At 35.9% G+C, this 17,349-nt stretch overlaps 2 protein-coding genes and 1 pseudogene across 2 annotated transcripts in view; 1 reads left to right on the forward strand and 2 right to left on the reverse strand.

The window, feature by feature from the left end:
- LOC114308592 (1-aminocyclopropane-1-carboxylate oxidase homolog 1) overlaps nucleotides 1-17,349 on the reverse strand; it is a 159,022-nt gene that overhangs the window by 135,950 nt on the left and 5,723 nt on the right. The window lies entirely within an intron of this gene.
- Nucleotides 1-17,349, forward strand: part of LOC114311358 (uncharacterized) — a 218,702-nt gene that overhangs the window by 131,762 nt on the left and 69,591 nt on the right. The gene's annotated exons all lie outside the window — the stretch shown is intronic.
- Nucleotides 3,600-13,022, reverse strand: LOC114263884 (1-aminocyclopropane-1-carboxylate oxidase homolog 1-like; annotated as a pseudogene).

Raw genomic sequence — 17,349 nt, forward strand, 5'->3', positions numbered from 1 at the left:
GTGAATGAAAAGTGATATTAATGGATCGCGCAAACTTCTATTCGGAATGGAGGGAGTTACAAGTAATTTTATAGTGAATATTAACTAAATAATTCAAATATCTCAATCTCTATTCAATATTTAATTTCCTCCAATATTTCAAGAACTTTGCCATGATTGAACAGAAATTTCAATATTTCTTTTCTTTTCTTTCCTTTTTTGTTACTTTATTTGAAAAGCAACAAAACATTATCAGTTATATGTGTTGGTAATATTCATCCCTATAGCATGTTTTGTGCATCTGCTCAAAAGTATGAGCTTTCACATAATGCAAAAGATGTGCAAAAAATCACTTGATTTGCATCCAATCTTATTTAACACAGTTTTCTTGTTTCAGCATAAGTAAAATTGTTCTTGTTTTCCTTCTAGAGCATAAGAATAAATATTGAACTATTAAGTGTTAGATTTTTTAAATTGTATAATTTATATGGATTTTGTTCATGAGTACCCAAAAAACCACCGGTTAAAAAGTTTAAAATAGCTATATACAGTATGTGCTTTGAAAAATATATAAATATTGAAAACATGAATATTGTTAATAAGTACACTTAAGAAACTTAAGATAGTTGTACATTCTCTATAAAAATGTATGTCTTACAAAATGTACAACTATTTGAAGCACTAAGATATTCATTAACAAGAACCTTAGAACTTTGTTAACCAATACTTTTAAGTCATGTTTAATTGTTCAATTAGGTTGGATTGAATTATAATTACGGAGTGACTAAATAGATAAATCATCAAAGTATTTTTGTTGTAGTCAATATTATCTATAATCAATGACTAAAAAATTCAAATATATGACAAGGCCTATCCAATATTTATTTCCCCCAATGACTAGGGATGGCAATGGATAACCTACCCTGTGGGTATCCATGGAGACCCAACCCAAATACATGGGTTTTCCCTTTTTTTTTATCCATTAGGTAGGGTAGGTGATATTCTTTAAATATCCACAGGGGATGGGTTGGGGATGGGTACCCACTAATTTCCCCATATGGTTTTTTTTTTTTTTTTTTTTTTTAAGATTCACAACCAAAACTAAATATACATTCAATCTTTTTTCTTTTTATTTATTTATTTATTTATTCAGGTTCACAACCAATTTTATTTTTTTATTTTTTTATTTTTTTTAAGATCCACAACCAAAGCTAAATATACCTCCAATCTTTTTTTATTTTTATTTTTAAGGTTCACAACCATTTTTTTTTAATTTTTAAGATTCACAACCAAAGCTAAATATACATTTAATCTTTTTTCTTTTTTTAATTTTTTTTAAGGTTCACAACCAATTTTTTTTTTTTTTTTTAAGATTTACAACCAAAGCTAAATATATATTTAATTTAATTTTTTTTAAAATTTTTTTTTTTGGGTAAGTAATAAAAAAAAATTTTAAGGTTCACAACCATTTTTTTTTTTTTTTTTTTTTAAGATTCACAACCAAAGCTATACATTCAATCTTATTTTATTTTATTTGGCTCAACAATAAAATCAAATACACATTAATTAACATTGTCACATTATTCTTGTCAAATTTTATGCATATCTAGAATTTTTTAAATTTATTTAAAAAAAATTAAGGACACTGTCTAGTGTAGGTTTCGGTTTGCTTTTCTATGTTATTTTATTTTGTTGTGTATTGTAATTTTCACAATGGTTTGATTGTTCTGAAATTTCAATTAACGAGTATGAATCTATTTGTTTTATGTTATCACACAATTTATACAACATATATATATATATATATATATGAATGTATTTGAAAATAAGGAAATTGTAGAGAATCAAAACAAGCATGAGTTGTGATTGGTTAGAAATGATGGGTACAAAGATTTATTTGCTAGAAAAATAAAAAAGGGGATACAAAGTCATACTAAATAGTTTTTTTTTAAAATTAAAAGAATTTTTCTTAGTTATGAACAGATTTAACTGAAATCAACTTGTTTCCCAATGTTATGCTTCATTTATTTAGATAGAAAATATTTTTTAATGAAAAAAAATTTTTATAAAAAAAATTCAAAATATATTTTTTTATATTTGGTGGTGGTGGTGATGGAACGAAGGTGAAAGTAGAAATTGTTACATTGTGGTGGGGTGATGGCGGCAGTGATGATGGTAGTGGCTATGGTGATGGTAGTGTGACAGTGAAAGTGAGAATAGTGGTGACGGTGTTTTGAAATTAGTAAAAATTTAATTGAAAAAATATTTTTTGTTTTTTAAAAGTAACAAACAACAAAATTCGTGGGGGACTAAAGGAAGAAGATGGAGGATGGATTGGGTGTGGTAATACATAGATATCTTAAAATGAGTGGTTCAGATTTGTTAAAGGTATAATTAGATTTTGGATAAATTAAAATGAATGGTTCAAATTTGCTAAGAGAAAGATGATTTAATGTCTAAATTGTCCGTGGCTAACAATTCCTTACTTATGCCCTGATGCAATTTAATATGAGTCTTATAACACTTTCTTCAAACAAACTTTTTGATTGTCTCAAAATTATATATTTGATTATTATAAAACAAACTTTTTAATTAATTAATTAATGTGTAGTTGATTTTGTTGTTGAACCAAATAAAATAAAATAAGATTGAATGTATATTTAGCTTTTGTTGTGAACCTTAAAAAAATAAAAAAATAAATAAATAAATAAGTTGTTAACATTAAATATATTAAAAAAGAAAGAAAAAAGATTGAAGGTATATTTAGCTAAAACCTTTATAAAAAAAAGACAAAAGAAAAACAAGAAGGTTGTTAACATGAAATATATTAAAAAAGAAAGAAAAAAGATTGAAGGTATATTTAACTTTTGTTGTGAACCTTTAAAAAAAAAAAAATTGTTAACATTAAATATATTAAAAAAGAAAGAAAAAAGATTGAAGGTAATTTAACTTTTGTTGTGAACCTTAAAAAAAATTAAAAAAAAAAAAAAAAAATTGTTAACATTAAATATATTAAAAAAGAAAGAAAAAAGATTGAAGGTATATTTAACTTTTGTTGTGAACCTTAAAAATAAATAAATAAATAAAAAATAAATAAATAAATAAAAATAAATTGTTAACATTAAATATATTAAAAAAGAAAGAAAAAAGATTGAAGGTATATTTAGTTTTTGTTGTGAACTTAAAAAAAAAAAAAAAAAAGTGGTTGTTAACATTAAATATAAAAAATAAAAAAAGGAGATTAAAGTGGGTTGGGGAAAATCCATACCCATTAAAAAATGGGGAGGGTGGTACCCATGGGGTATGGGAAATGGGGAATGGGGAATGGGGAAAATTTATTATAGGGGAATGGGGATGGGGAATTAATATCCACCCTATTGCCCCCCATTGCCATTCCTACCAATGACTTAGCTCTTGAAAAACAAAATCAAAAACAAAAATCAGATGCATGCTACTATAAAAGTCAGATTTCTAAACTCTTTTTTTAATTAAGTAAAAAATACTCCACTTTATTTGAAAAAACAAAACATGATCCTACATTGTTGGTAATATTCATCCCAGTAGGATGTTATATTCATTTTCTAAAAAGCATAGAGTCTTGACATCATGAAATGTATGCAGAAAACCACTGGACTTGCAAAATGCACAAGCCATTAGTTTTGTAGTTGTTTAACTTTGAAACTTATTCCAATCATATTATCAATGTTTCCTTGTTTCAGCATCAAGTAAAACCCTATGGATTAATTAATACCTCTGGTCAACAATCACATGTTCACAACGAAATAATGATTAACCAAGACCAAACCAAAGTTGATCCCAAATCTCCATAGCCTACTTACACAACTTGAAATGCGACAGCAAAGAGGTTCCATCGAGCCCTCTCTGGTAATAGTGCATGATGAATGCTTTAATCGTGGTGTCCCGGTAGATTGGAGGATTCTCTTTGGATGACAGTTCTTTGATTGGCCCATACACTCTTGATGTAACCCCTTCGCAAAAATGTGTTCTGAAAAAACTCGCAACAGATATTCTTGGACCAACATTTTTTGTGAGTACTCTGTGGTTGATGCTTTTGAACTTGTCATTTGTAATGAGCTGCATAATGGAAAACATGATAAACTAAAATAAATGAGTGCTCTATGTTCAAATAAAGAATTAAAAACAATAAAATAATGCATATACTTGGGATGTGAAAATTTTCATTTTTCATACATAGGCTTCCACTATCAATGTTCATTGCTCCAGTTACAATGTCAAAGCTATCAAAAATGAGTTATTTCAATAGAAAGCATGGACATACTTGATTGCTTATGCATCCTATCCATACATGCACAAATTAAACAATTTTAACTTGAGGCATCAATATCAGGAAAAATCGCAAAGGAAGACTTGACATAACTGGTTATTCTGTCCCCATTATACATTTTCCACCTTTCGTTGTTGTCACCGGCACCACTGCAACCAGCACTACTGCACCACAACCACAAGCACATCAGTTTCAAGGTTGCAACAAAAAGTTTTATAATATTTTCCACCAAAACAAACCTAGTGTAAGCCACACCCTCAGAGCCACAATTATAAAGAGACAGTAGATTCAAGTCATCAGCAGACAAGGGATACCCTCTCTTAAATTTTTTAATGAGACCTCATGTGTGAATATGCTATTGAAACAGAGAAAGAAAAACCAAAACAGCAAGGCAAACAAATCATCAAGTTCAGTGTGTTATATGTACAGACTTGCCTGCAATAGATCTGCAATGTTTACTAACAGAACCCCAGGCCGAGGGGGAACATCAACCCATTGATTTTCGTGAAGGATTTGGAGGCCACCCATATTGTCTTGTAGAAGTACAGTAAAGAAGCCACTGTCAGCATGGTCTCCAGTACCCAAAGTCAATTCTGGTTCTGGGCATGCAGGATAGTAATGGCCCAGAACGAAAAGCCCCTCAGTGCAATCCATGTCTTTCAGGTGATCTAAGGCCAAGGGCCTCTGAGAGCAATTCTAACAAAGTGAGCCCCAATCTCATCATGTACTTTGAGTATTCTATCATTGTATCTCTGCAAGTTGAGCAGTCAAATAACTCACAGCAATTCTAACAGAGTGAGCCCCAAATATTTTAGCGCATTTAGTATTATTAGGATAAATAAAATTTTACCAACAAAAAAAAATGCCGATTGAAGTGGAAAGTTATTAATAAGTCATGGACAATCTTCACTCTTCACTGTATTTGAAAAATAAATTTTGTTTGTGTACTTAACAACAAATAGAGTACAGAAGAAATGAAAGAAAATGAGAGAATTTGTTTGATTACAAAAATCAAACTAGATAAATAAAGTAAAATAAATAAAAACATATTTTTATTTTGTTACAAAAATAAAATCAAAATCTGATTTAAATAAAAAATAAATCAGAAAATAAATTAACAACTTACTTGATTAATTTCTTGAACAATATTCTGATCAAGTCCAATGTTAGACACTGTGTCCGAAAGACAGATTCGTCCTCTCCACGGTGCTTTTAGATTTTGGGACGTTTATCTCCCAGGATAAAATGATCAACAACGAATAAATGCAGTACTATAATTTATTCGCACAACGAACACACTAAGTGTATACACTCTTTCTCACAGAAATTGAATGCAGCAAAATGTAGAGATTATTTGCAGAAGAGAAGTATGAAAATTGTGAATGAAAACATCAAATGAGGGCTGCCTATTTATAGATGGAGTGGTGGCTGTACAAATTTGAATGAACAGGTACGAAACCTGTTTGAACAGGTGCAAGACCTGTTTGGCACTGTTTGAACAGATAACCGAATCTGTTTGGTTTAATTTGCACAGATGTGAATTTATTTCGGACAAATAAAATTTGTATAGAAAAATTGAAGAAGTGTAAGCAAAGTTTTGAGTTTCCAATTGAAAATTTGAATTCAAAATTGCCAGAATTTATTTTTCCAAAACATAAAAAATAAATTCAAATGTTTTTTGCCCAAAAAAATAGGTATTAAGCTAGACAAGCCCAATCTAACCTCACACCCGCACTTGATTGGTGGTGGGCATGTGGTAATTTTTGGATCCAATGGGTCTAACCCATAACCTCCCTCTCTACAAAACTTGGGCACCCCTTGGGGCCTACCCCAAGTTCCAATTCCAAGCCTTGTAAACTCACTCAAAATTTCCCACCAAATCAATGTGAGATAAGCCATTACTCAAACCTTCAGGAAATTTCACCAAAAACACCATTTCCATGGAGCTCTCTTTGCCTTTAATTTCTCATTCACCCGATAATGGTTTTGAGCAACCAAATATACCATGTGAATCACAACACGGTATAGAACATGTTACCACATAGACCCGCCAACCTTGGGGCATGGGTCCCACCTAAAAATTAGACCGAAATTGAGGAAAAAAATCTGTTTTTCCAGATTTTTCCAAAACCATATTTCTAACAATAAGTAATCGATGGGTATTTTTCAAATGCATGGCTTGTTTGGAAATAAGGATTAGCAAGAATAAATTCCTGGAAATACATCCAGAATAGTCACTGACAATTGGCAGTCGTGTTCGTCTTGGAAAATCTCTACAAAAATATTGAAGAAATATTTGGGTAATATGTTTTACTGAAATTCAGTTGTAATTAGTCTGTCTATGGTTGCAGAAAGAAGTCTATATTAGAAGCAGGTTGTGCTCCTTTAGAGGTAGGTTGGTTAATATTCTGATCTGGGGTAGATGCTTTCAGTAAGCCACGTTCTGTATGAGCAGTTGATATTGCCGCGGGGGGGGGGGGGGGTTAAGAAAATTCACAAATTGCACAAAAATATCAATACAAATTAGAACTTTCTTTTTTTGTATTACTGTAATGTCCCTTTATCCCTAAACATGTCCAAATTTGTCTCGCAAAACTACAATTTCCACTCGTTTTGACATATTTTTTTTGATTCAATGTATCAATGGTAAACGTATAATTATTAGACTAATCACATACCTGCACACTACAGGCAGTTCTTCAGTTCAGGAGGCTGAGGAGCCATAACACAAGAAATGGTATCCCTCCAATTAGATGCCCGTGCTTGATACAGATCAAAGTTGATATTATATATAAATTTTTTAGTAACATAACGCGAATAAAATTGTTTCTTCACCTCAGTATCTTGCTCATGAAATCTCCGAACTCCATCAATCATATGGTTAATGTATTATATTAATGTATCATAATACTGTATATATTATATTAACATATCATATATATAGTTGTATCATACTAATGCATATATTATATTAATGTATCATATATAGCTATAGGATGCCAGAGCATTGCCTTCGCTTTCGGCTGCTTTCGGCTGCTTTCTATTATTTTATGTTCTGCTTTCATCATGATGTTGTATAACACAGCTCCTATATATGGAGTCTCTTCTTACACTTTCATATATATTGAATACAAGAGTTTTCTTACTCTCTCAATATCACTCTCTTATTTCTTTCATGGTATCAGAGCACAGGTGTATTGCCTAGTCTCTTCTTCTGCTGCATCACATTTTTATTTTGAGCAGATTGTTGCATATCTCGTCCTTATCTAAATTACAGATTGGACCACACCAGAACCTTCGTCTCCTCACGACGAATCCAACGCCACCAGATTCATCATCATCCGACGTTCCACGCGCCGCCACGCGCTGCTAGAAGTTTCATCCACGCGCTTCCTCGCTTCTCAGACGCGCTCTACGCGCCTCACATTTGCCCCGTGCGCCGCGGCCTCATCTACTAACGTGAGCCGCGTGTTTTTTACGTCAGCTGACGTCAGCCCTGGCTGCTTCCGTGCGCCGCTTGTTTCCTCTGCTATCGTGCGCCGCGCCTGTCTGTGCTAACGTGCGCCGCGCTTGTGACACAGCAGTGACGTCATCTTTGACCCGAATGTGACGTCATCTTTGACCAGAATTGTTGACCAACTTTGACAAGCCAATTTAGTGCCTTCGGGTCATCTTTTTTTTGGTCCGTTCACTCATTTCCCACTGATTTCGACCCTCTGAATTCACTGGTAACCTCAGATTTTTAAGATTCGGCTTCGATAGTACTGCTTTTTCCTCATGGATCGCCTGGACTCCTCTAACCACCCTATTTCCGTTGTTCTTGACAGGACTAACTATGTCTTATGGGCACAAGCTATGTCTGGGTTCCTCAAAGGAAAGAAACTTTGGCGCATCATCACTGGGGATGTGTGCAAACCCATCCCAGCCACCACAGAATCCGCTGCCACCACGGACTCCGCTACCAAATATGTTGACCGTCTAGAGGATTGGGATAGCAAAAACTATCAGATCATCACTTGGCTCCGTAATACTTCTATTACTTCTATCAGCCTTCAGTTTGGTCGGTTCCAACTTGACTCTACTTCCTCTCCAGCCAAAGCCATCTGGGATTTTTTACAAGAACGCTACCAGACTACTGGCCTTGCTCACCAATATCAGCTTCTGAGTCATCTTCACCTTATGCGCCAAGACACAACTCAAACCATTAATGATTTCCTCTCACAAATGTATTATGTTTGGGATCAGCTCGCTCTCTCTGAACCTCCATGGGATTGTACTAAGGATGCTGCCTTGTTTACTACTTACCGTGACCAAAAACGCTTGGTTCAGTTTCTCATGACTCTCACTCCCCGTTTTGAGCCAGTCCGTGCATCTCTCCTTCATCGCACTCCTTTACTCACTCTTGAGCAAGCAATTTCTGAACTACTGTCAGAGGAAACCAGGTTTGGTACTCTCCATCCACACCCTGTGGACTCTGTTCTTGCTACTCCCCAGATTCGAAGTTCTCCTTCACCATCTTCCCCACAGAAGACACCTATCTGCAACTATTGTCAAAACCGCAGTCTTCCGTCGACTCATCTTCTGGTTAATTGTCCAGTTCGTCTTTGTCGGTTTTGCAACAAGACTGGTCCTGGTCATCTCCAGCACGATTGCTTCCGCAACCCTGCCCGTACCTCTCGCAATGGTCCCTCCCCCGGGCATTTTTCCCATAACAACTCTCACTATTCTGGGACTCCGTCTAAACCAATGCCTGCTCCACGCACTGCTGCTGCTGCCTCAGAGGATTTACCTGCCTCTGTCCCTATAGATCCTTCCACTCCAGTCTTCTCTCACACAGATGTTGAAGCCATGTTTCACCATTTTTGGCAGAATTCCGGTACTCCTCCATCTACTGCTTTGTCTGTCACCGCAGGTAACACTTCCTGGTACTTTGACTCTGCTTGTTGTAATCACATGACCTTTGACCCTACTATTTTTACTCCTCTCTCTTCTACTTCTCCTGTTCCTTCTATCCATACTGCTGATGGGTCTCTTCTATCTGTAAGTCATGTAGGTTCTGTTTCCACCTCTCACTTATCTTTATCTCATGTCTATCTTATGCTTGCTCTCACTTTAAATCTTATATCCATTAGTCAATTATGTGAGCATGGTCTAACTATTACCTTTTCCCCTACTGGTTGTTTGGTGCAGGACCCTCGGACGGGGCAAACTCTTGGGATCGGCCGTAAGCATGGACGTCTCTACAAACTTATCCATCTTCATGTTCCGGATTCCTCTCAGATCACAGCTCCTACCACTGCTACCACTGCTCCTCTTTTATCTCCTTTTCAGCTTTGGCACTGTCGTTTAGGCCATCTTTCTGTTAGTCGTTTAAAATCTTTAATTTCTCGTGGTCAGTTAGGTCCTGTAAGTTCTGATGCTTTAGATTGTGTGTCCTGTCAACTTGCCAAACAACCTGCTTTGTCGTTTAATAAAAGTGACTCTGTTTCTCTTGCACCATTTGATCTCATCCATTCTAATATTTGGGAACCCTCTCCTACTCCCACTATGGGCGGCGCCCGCTATTTTGTTATTTTTGTAGATGATTTTTCTCGTTTTACATGGTTGTTTCTTATGAAAAATCGATCTGAGCTCAAACAACTTTATTACAATTTTGCTGCAATGGTTAAAACACAATTTTCTAAAACTATTAAACTTTTTCGTTCCGACAATGCCATGGAATATAAAGATTTTGACTTTCTTTCCTTCCTTCAGAGTCATGGTACTCAACCTCATCAATCCTGTCCCGGCACGTCTCAACAAAATGGACATGCTGAACGGAAACATCGGCATATTCTTGACACTACTCGCGCTCTTCTTTTGTCTTTCTCTTGTCCAGAACATTTTTGGGGAGAGGCAGCTCTCACTGCTGCTTACACTATCAATTGTATCCCTACACATGTCATTCATAATCACACTCCTTATGAGCGTCTGCATGGCACCCGTCCCCCCTACACCAACCTTAGAGTCTTTGGCTCTGCCTGTTTTGTTCTTCTCCAACCTCATGAACGTACCAAACTTGAACCTCGTTCCCGCCTTTGTTGCTTCTTGGGGTATGGTATTGAACATAAGGGGTATCGTTGTTGGGATCCTCTCTCCCAACGACTTCGTATCTCTCGTCATGTGGTCTTTTGGGAACACAAAATGTTTTCCTCTCTCTCTCCCTTCCGTTTGTCCGTTCCCTCACCCTCTCTTTTTTTTACTGACCCTTCCACAGATCTATTTTTTGATGACCTTACTCCACCACCCTTGCCAGCCTCTCTCGAGTTTTCTGATACGTTTGCTCCACCGCCCCTGCCAACCTCTCTCGAGATCGCCTTGCCTACCGGTTTGTCCCACGCACCTACTCCCTCTGATGGTCCTGCTCTTGCTCCCTCGGGATCCTCCCCTCCTGCTGAGTCTCTTCCTCTGGCTCCTCCTCCCTCTGCTCGACCACATCGGGTAACCCAACCTTTTACTCGTCTTCGTGACTTTATTGTTGGTTCTACTGCTTTTTCTACTTATGAACCGACCTCCTATCGTGAGGCTCGCTCTAATCCTCTTTGGCAGCAAGCTATGACTGATGAATTGCAGGCTTTAGACAAAACTCATACTTGGGACATTGTTGATCTTCCTCCTGGAAAGACTGCCATTGGCTGCAAATGGGTATACAAAATCAAGACTTGTTCTGATGGATCTATTGAGCGCTACAAAGCCCGCCTTGTTGCAAAAGGCTTCACTCAAGAATATGGTATTGATTATGAGGAGACCTTTGCTCCTGTTGCTCGTCTCACCTCTGTTCGCAGCTTGATCGTTGTTGCTACCGCTCGACAATGGGATCTTTATCAACTGGACGTGAAAAATGCTTTTCTTAATGGTGTTCTTCTCGAGGAGGTCTACATGCAACCTCCCCCTGGGTCTGCTTATCTCCCGCATCAAGTCTGCAAACTTCAACGTGCTTTATATGGTCTCAAACAAGCTCCCCGTGCTTGGTTTGCCAAGTTCAGCTCCACTATTCAGAAATGTGGTTTCACCTCCAGCTCTTATGATACTGCTCTTTTTATCCGAAAAACAGCTCAAAGGACCACCCTGCTTTTACTTTATGTAGATGACATGATTATCACCGGTGATGATATCGATGGTATTCTTCGCCTTAAACAGTTTCTTAGCCATCATTTCGAGATGACAGATCTTGGTCCTCTCAGCTATTTCTTGGGTCTTGAAATCTTCCATGATTCTACGGGTTCTTTTCTCTCTCAGGCTAAGTATACCTCTGATCTTCTCATACGTGCTGGTCTTACGGATTGCAAGACTGCCTCTACTCCCCTGGAACCTCAGAGTCGTCTTACACCTCTTGATGGCACTCTTCTCTCTGATGCTACACTATATCGTCAGCTGGTTGGCAGTCTTGTCTATCTCACAGTTACTCGTCCTGATATTGCCTATGCCGTTCATATTGTCAGCCAGTTTATGTCGGCTCCTCGTACCCCTCATTATGCTGCCTTGCTTCGTATCCTTCGATATCTCAAAGGCACCCTGTTTCATGGTCTTCATTATTCCGCCCGCTCATCTCTTCAGCTTCGTGCTTTCTCAAATGCTGATTGGGCTGGCGATCCTACTGACCGGCGCTCTACTACTGGGTTCTACTTTTTTCTGGGTGATTCTCTTATTTCTTGGCGCAGCAAGAAACAATCTCTTACTGCTCGTTCCAGTATCGAGGCCGAATACCGTGCTCTTGCTGATACTACTCAAGAACTTCTCTGGCTTCGTTGGCTCCTTGCTGACATGGGTGTTACCCCCTCTGGTGCTACTGACCTCTTTTGTGACAATCACAGTGCTCTTTAAATTGCTCACAATGATGTTTTTCATGATCGCACCAAGCACATTGAGATTGACTGCCATTTTATTCATCAACACGTCACTCGTGGTACTGTCCATCTCCATCCGATCTCTTCTGTTGATCAACCTGCTGATATCTTCACCAAAGCTCATTCTCCTGGCCGCTTCATTGAACTTGTCTCCAAACTCCAGTTGGCTGATGTTTGTCCTCCTTGAGTTTGAGGGGGGCTGTTAATGTATTATATTAATGTATCATAATACTGTATATATTATATTAACATATCATATATATAGTTGTATCATACTAATGCATATATTATATTAATGTATCATATATAGCTATAGGATGCCAGAGCATTGCCTTCGCTTTCGGCTGCTTTCGGCTGCTTTCTATTATTTTATGTTCTGCTTTCATCATGATGTTGTATAACACAGCTCCTATATATGGAGTCTCTTCTTAAGCTTTCAGATATATTGAATACAAGAGTTTTCTTACTCTCTCAATATCACTCTCTTATTTCTTTCACATATCATCCATTATACTTATTGGGATTCCATGATTAACCACCTGAAAGAATCCCCATTTTTCACAGGCATCTCTAACTTTGTCAATGATTTCACCGTGTTGAGCTACGCCTTTATTGATGCCTTCAAAGTCGATGATTGGAACACTGAACTGGGAGATAACAGAGCCGGACTTATGAATATCAGGAAGCATGCTTTTCTCATGGATGAATATGTGTGGGATTTTTGTCACCCCGGCATCTAGGAGACCCTTTACACCAACTTTAGAATCATCAAAACCCTTTAATTCACCTCTCCAATCATATTCAGGCTCAATTTGTGTCTGAATTGCTTCCCTGTTACTTGTGACCACCATTTTCTTCTTACCAGGAGGACAATAGTGCACTGCCAATCCAAGTTATAAATTTATTTTCCAAATATTAAAAAAAAATTTACATAATGTTTTCTTAATTGCTAATAACATTGACTGAAGGGAAAAATAGTAATAAATAAAATGGTTTTCGTGTCATATGAATATTCAAAGGAACATCTTCTTCAAAGTTATTTTTTTTATATTGAGCAATATCTTTGACCATTAAGAAACTATTCAGTGTTTGTGAAGGTTAAGAAGAGTTGTCCTCATTAACCCCAAGTGCAACTAGTGGGGGCCTGGGGTGTGCTCCCTCCATATCGCAGGTTCAACTCCCATTAAGTGCTATCAACTCTTTGGGGCCACGTCTGTAGGCTTTGCTCGAGATTTGCCTAATCTATGTGGAGGGTGCGCTTTACGTGAGTATTGGGATTAGTCAAGATGCGCGTAAACTGATCTCAACACTCGGTCATAAAAAAATAAAAAATAAATAAAAAGTGGTCCTTGTTCAAGATAGTGACTAGCCAATTTTGAGGACTATGCCAGGGAAAACAGATCAATTTGATATGTAAGTCTACCAATGGTGACATGAATTGAAAAATCTTACAAAAGCACAGCTCAAAGTTTGTGGATTTTAAATGCCGTTAATGGTTGTATAGGCCAAAAGAATTCCTTCCATCCATGGTCATGATTTTGAAAAAGAACACTCAAATTTGTGTAAATAACATGGATAAAAAGCAGCTTCATAGGCCATTAATGGGTATAAATTCACTACCAAAAATTTGATTTTTTGCGACGGTAAAACGCCGTCGCAAATACTCATTATGCCGTCTCAAAAAACTTTTAGCGACGGTAAATGACTTTTAGCGACGGCAAACGGGGGGTCACAATAGAGGGCGTTGCAAAAACTTTTTAGCGACGGCATGCCGTCGCCTTTTTTTTGCGACGGCATATGTTACTATTTGCGACGGTATTTTACTGTCGCAAATAATGTGTAAAAATACAAATCTTTTTGCGATGGCACTATTTTACCGTCGCTAAAAGTATTATTTGAGACGGTAAAAATTGCTGTCACAAATTGTTTTTTTTTTTTGCGACGACATATTTCTTTTTGCGACAGTATTGATTATGTCACAAAAAAAGGTTTTTGATTTTTTGCGACGGTGTGGTGCCGTCGCAAAAAATGCAATATTTATTAAAAACTATAAAATACCTGTTTTTTGCGACGGTTTGGTACCGTCGCAAAAAAAAAAACTAAAAACCTCCTATAAATTAATTAAAAATATTAAAATTACCCATATTCAATGAAAAAGAATTTTTTTAAAAAAAACCAAAAATTGCATAATAATATAAACATTCCTCTATAGAAATAATAATTTCTCCATAATAAACATATTCTTAAATTCATAACCATACATTAACAAAATTAACCCAGTACATAATGTTCCATAATACATATAATGTTTAAATACATAATGTTCTTCATAATTCAAAATAACATAAATCAAAATGAAAAATTTTCCTCAACATTCTCCGTGGTAACAAAACAAAAATTAATAGCATTCTTCACAAGCATGAAATCCACAAGAAGCAAACTCTTACTCCGGAAATATTTGGAAAAAAAATAAAAATAATTAATGACAATATAATTATGTGTTAAAAAGAAATTGGACTTCTTCCCTATAAATGTTTCAACAGCAAGTAATCAAAGACAACAGTGTTGAGATGATCGCAGTATTGCTACCGGAGAGTTGAGCAACTCCAAATCGGTCTTCTTTGTGCGAATGAACAGTCAGCGAGGAGACAATCCGGGCACACCATGCACATAACTGCATAACAGTGAGCAATCACTATAAGCTCTTTTAACCAAACATTTACAAGAGATGGCTTGAAAATAGATATTACAAACACATACTTATATAGCAGCTAATCAAGTATATGTGTCCCTTCCCAGAGAAACAATGTCATAGAAGTATATGAACAAAAGTAATTAAGAGTTGGAACACACTGGAATCTGAGGATACACGTAACTTTGGAAGATCACAAACTAAAACTAAAGTCCAAAAAATAAGTACCTACATCAGATATTGAATCCACACCAAGGTCTACAACTCAAAAGATAAGTACCTATAGCAGATATTGAAATTCAAAGTAGTTTTTAATTAAAAAGCTAAAAAATCTAATTACTATTTTTCTTGTAGTGTTTTTTCTTTTCTTCTTTTGTTTTATTTTATTTTATTTTTTCGATAGGAGGTGTGGGGAGAGAGGGTTGAGGGAACAACAGGTCAAAACCTCTATTTATCCATATGCAAAGTGGAGTATCCCATCAGATCTGGACAGACTTAACATGTTAATTGCTTAAAGGCCTGTATTTTTGCATCAAAATTTCAGGGGTTTACTAGCCCATTCCCCTCTCCCATCTGGACTCATCAAGGGAACATGAGGTCCATAGAAGAGCAATACTGAATCCAATCCAAGTAGGTACACATTCAAGACCCAAACACCATTGCATTTCCAAAGTAAATAATTCTATTTAGTTGTAACCAAAGTACGAACGCATCACTTCTTTCAGTAAGGTGGTCTCCACTTCCCCACCATCACTAACCTAAAGAAAAGAGCAGTGACTATCTGTCTACCGACCCATCAATTAGCAAAATGCATGTGTGCAGACACACACATGGAGGAAGAGTGAGAATAGAGAAACCTCTGGGACTGAGTTCTTGTAAATCATGTGAATGTTCCACGTGAAATAGCACATTCAATAATGTGTAGCAAACAAGAAATATTGCATCCATTGACACAAGATTTCACAAATTTATTAGTTATTATTTTCTTCATTATTTTAGCCTACACGCTTCTTGCACATGTAAACTAGGATGTCGATTTTTATTTTTATTTTTATTTTGATAGGTAATTACAGTAGACTCGAACTTTAGTCTCTTTAGAATGAAGTATTAAGCCATTGGGGTTTATCTTGGGGGACAAAACTAGGATGGAGATATGGTACACAAATTCATAACTAGAGATGTATAAGTATAACCATATCCCCCAGACTGAAGGTAGGAAAAGTTACCAAGTTCAACTTCTAGTGCCTATGTTGGAAAAAGCACACTTAGCCTACTAGCAGTTTTTTAAGTGAGGTTTAGGAATTCAAGTGCTAGATCTTGAGTTCTAGTTTTCTAGATTGTTATTCTAAATAACCACACTCACTCATGCACATAAACACATTACTGTTGTTGTTTGGTCCAGCAATTAGTTGTAGTAGCCTCAAGACTCGCAATATGGAACAAAAGAATTGTCTCATTGATCTAATATCATAATACGAACAGGACCTGATCATTTCCAATAACTAGCAAGGAAACAAAATAATAATATACTCTGGTAATTAAAGGTCTTGGCCATCAGGCCCATCTCATATGACTTTACCACAACTGGACCAGCAACTTATAAAAATCAGTACAGTTTAACTCCTGGACCACCTCATACTATACACAACCCCACCAAGAGAAGATATAAACACATACAAAAATGGTAATATAAACCCTTATTTTCAACCCATTCTTGACTTGTATTCACAGCTAACAACATAAAAGCACTTTACAGTTACAAATTCATCTTCCTATATATATTCAGCAAAAGAAAAAACTCATTTTCTGAAAAATTATGGAAGGAAAAAAAAAACATGAATGGTATATAATTCTTACAAAGAACACATATGAAGAAGAATTATACATATATATATATATATATAGAGAGAGAGAGAGAGAAGGTGCTGCAAGAAAACACACTGCCCATTTAGTCCAATTCTAAACATCCCAAAACATCCCAATCCTCCATTGGGTCTACTCTACTCTACTCTACAAAGTCCCTGCAAGAAAATCATTTGTTTGTGTATGTATTTAGTACAAATCATTTTGAAAATTGATGTAATTTATTCAAATTAGGACCTAAACTAGATGGAATTGTAATTTGAAGTCAATTTTTTGTTTTTTACTACGTGCAAATTGATGCATCAAATTGACAGTGTTGTTTATTTTAAATCTTTTATATGATCAAAATTTCTAAAAGAACATCAATTGTAGTGCAAGATTCATCTTCTACCCAAGAAATGTGGGGTGATAGTCGCATAGAAAATTATTTTCAGCTAAGTTGTGTTGACATGAACAATCTTCTATGAGATCCAAGGAAAGCATGCCTAGTTTAGTCCTCACTGAATAAGGGTTTAAAAGGAGTAGATTGAGTCCAAGGCTACAATAAAAAAATCTCATCTTATCAATTCTAAAACTTCATCTACTTGAGTGGCTTTTTTGTTAAAACAATTTATTTATGATTT

This window comes from Camellia sinensis, chromosome 6 (genome assembly GCF_055761805.1).
Source record: "Camellia sinensis isolate YWXY chromosome 6, ASM5576180v1, whole genome shotgun sequence".
Taxonomy (NCBI): Eukaryota; Viridiplantae; Streptophyta; class Magnoliopsida; order Ericales; family Theaceae; genus Camellia; species Camellia sinensis.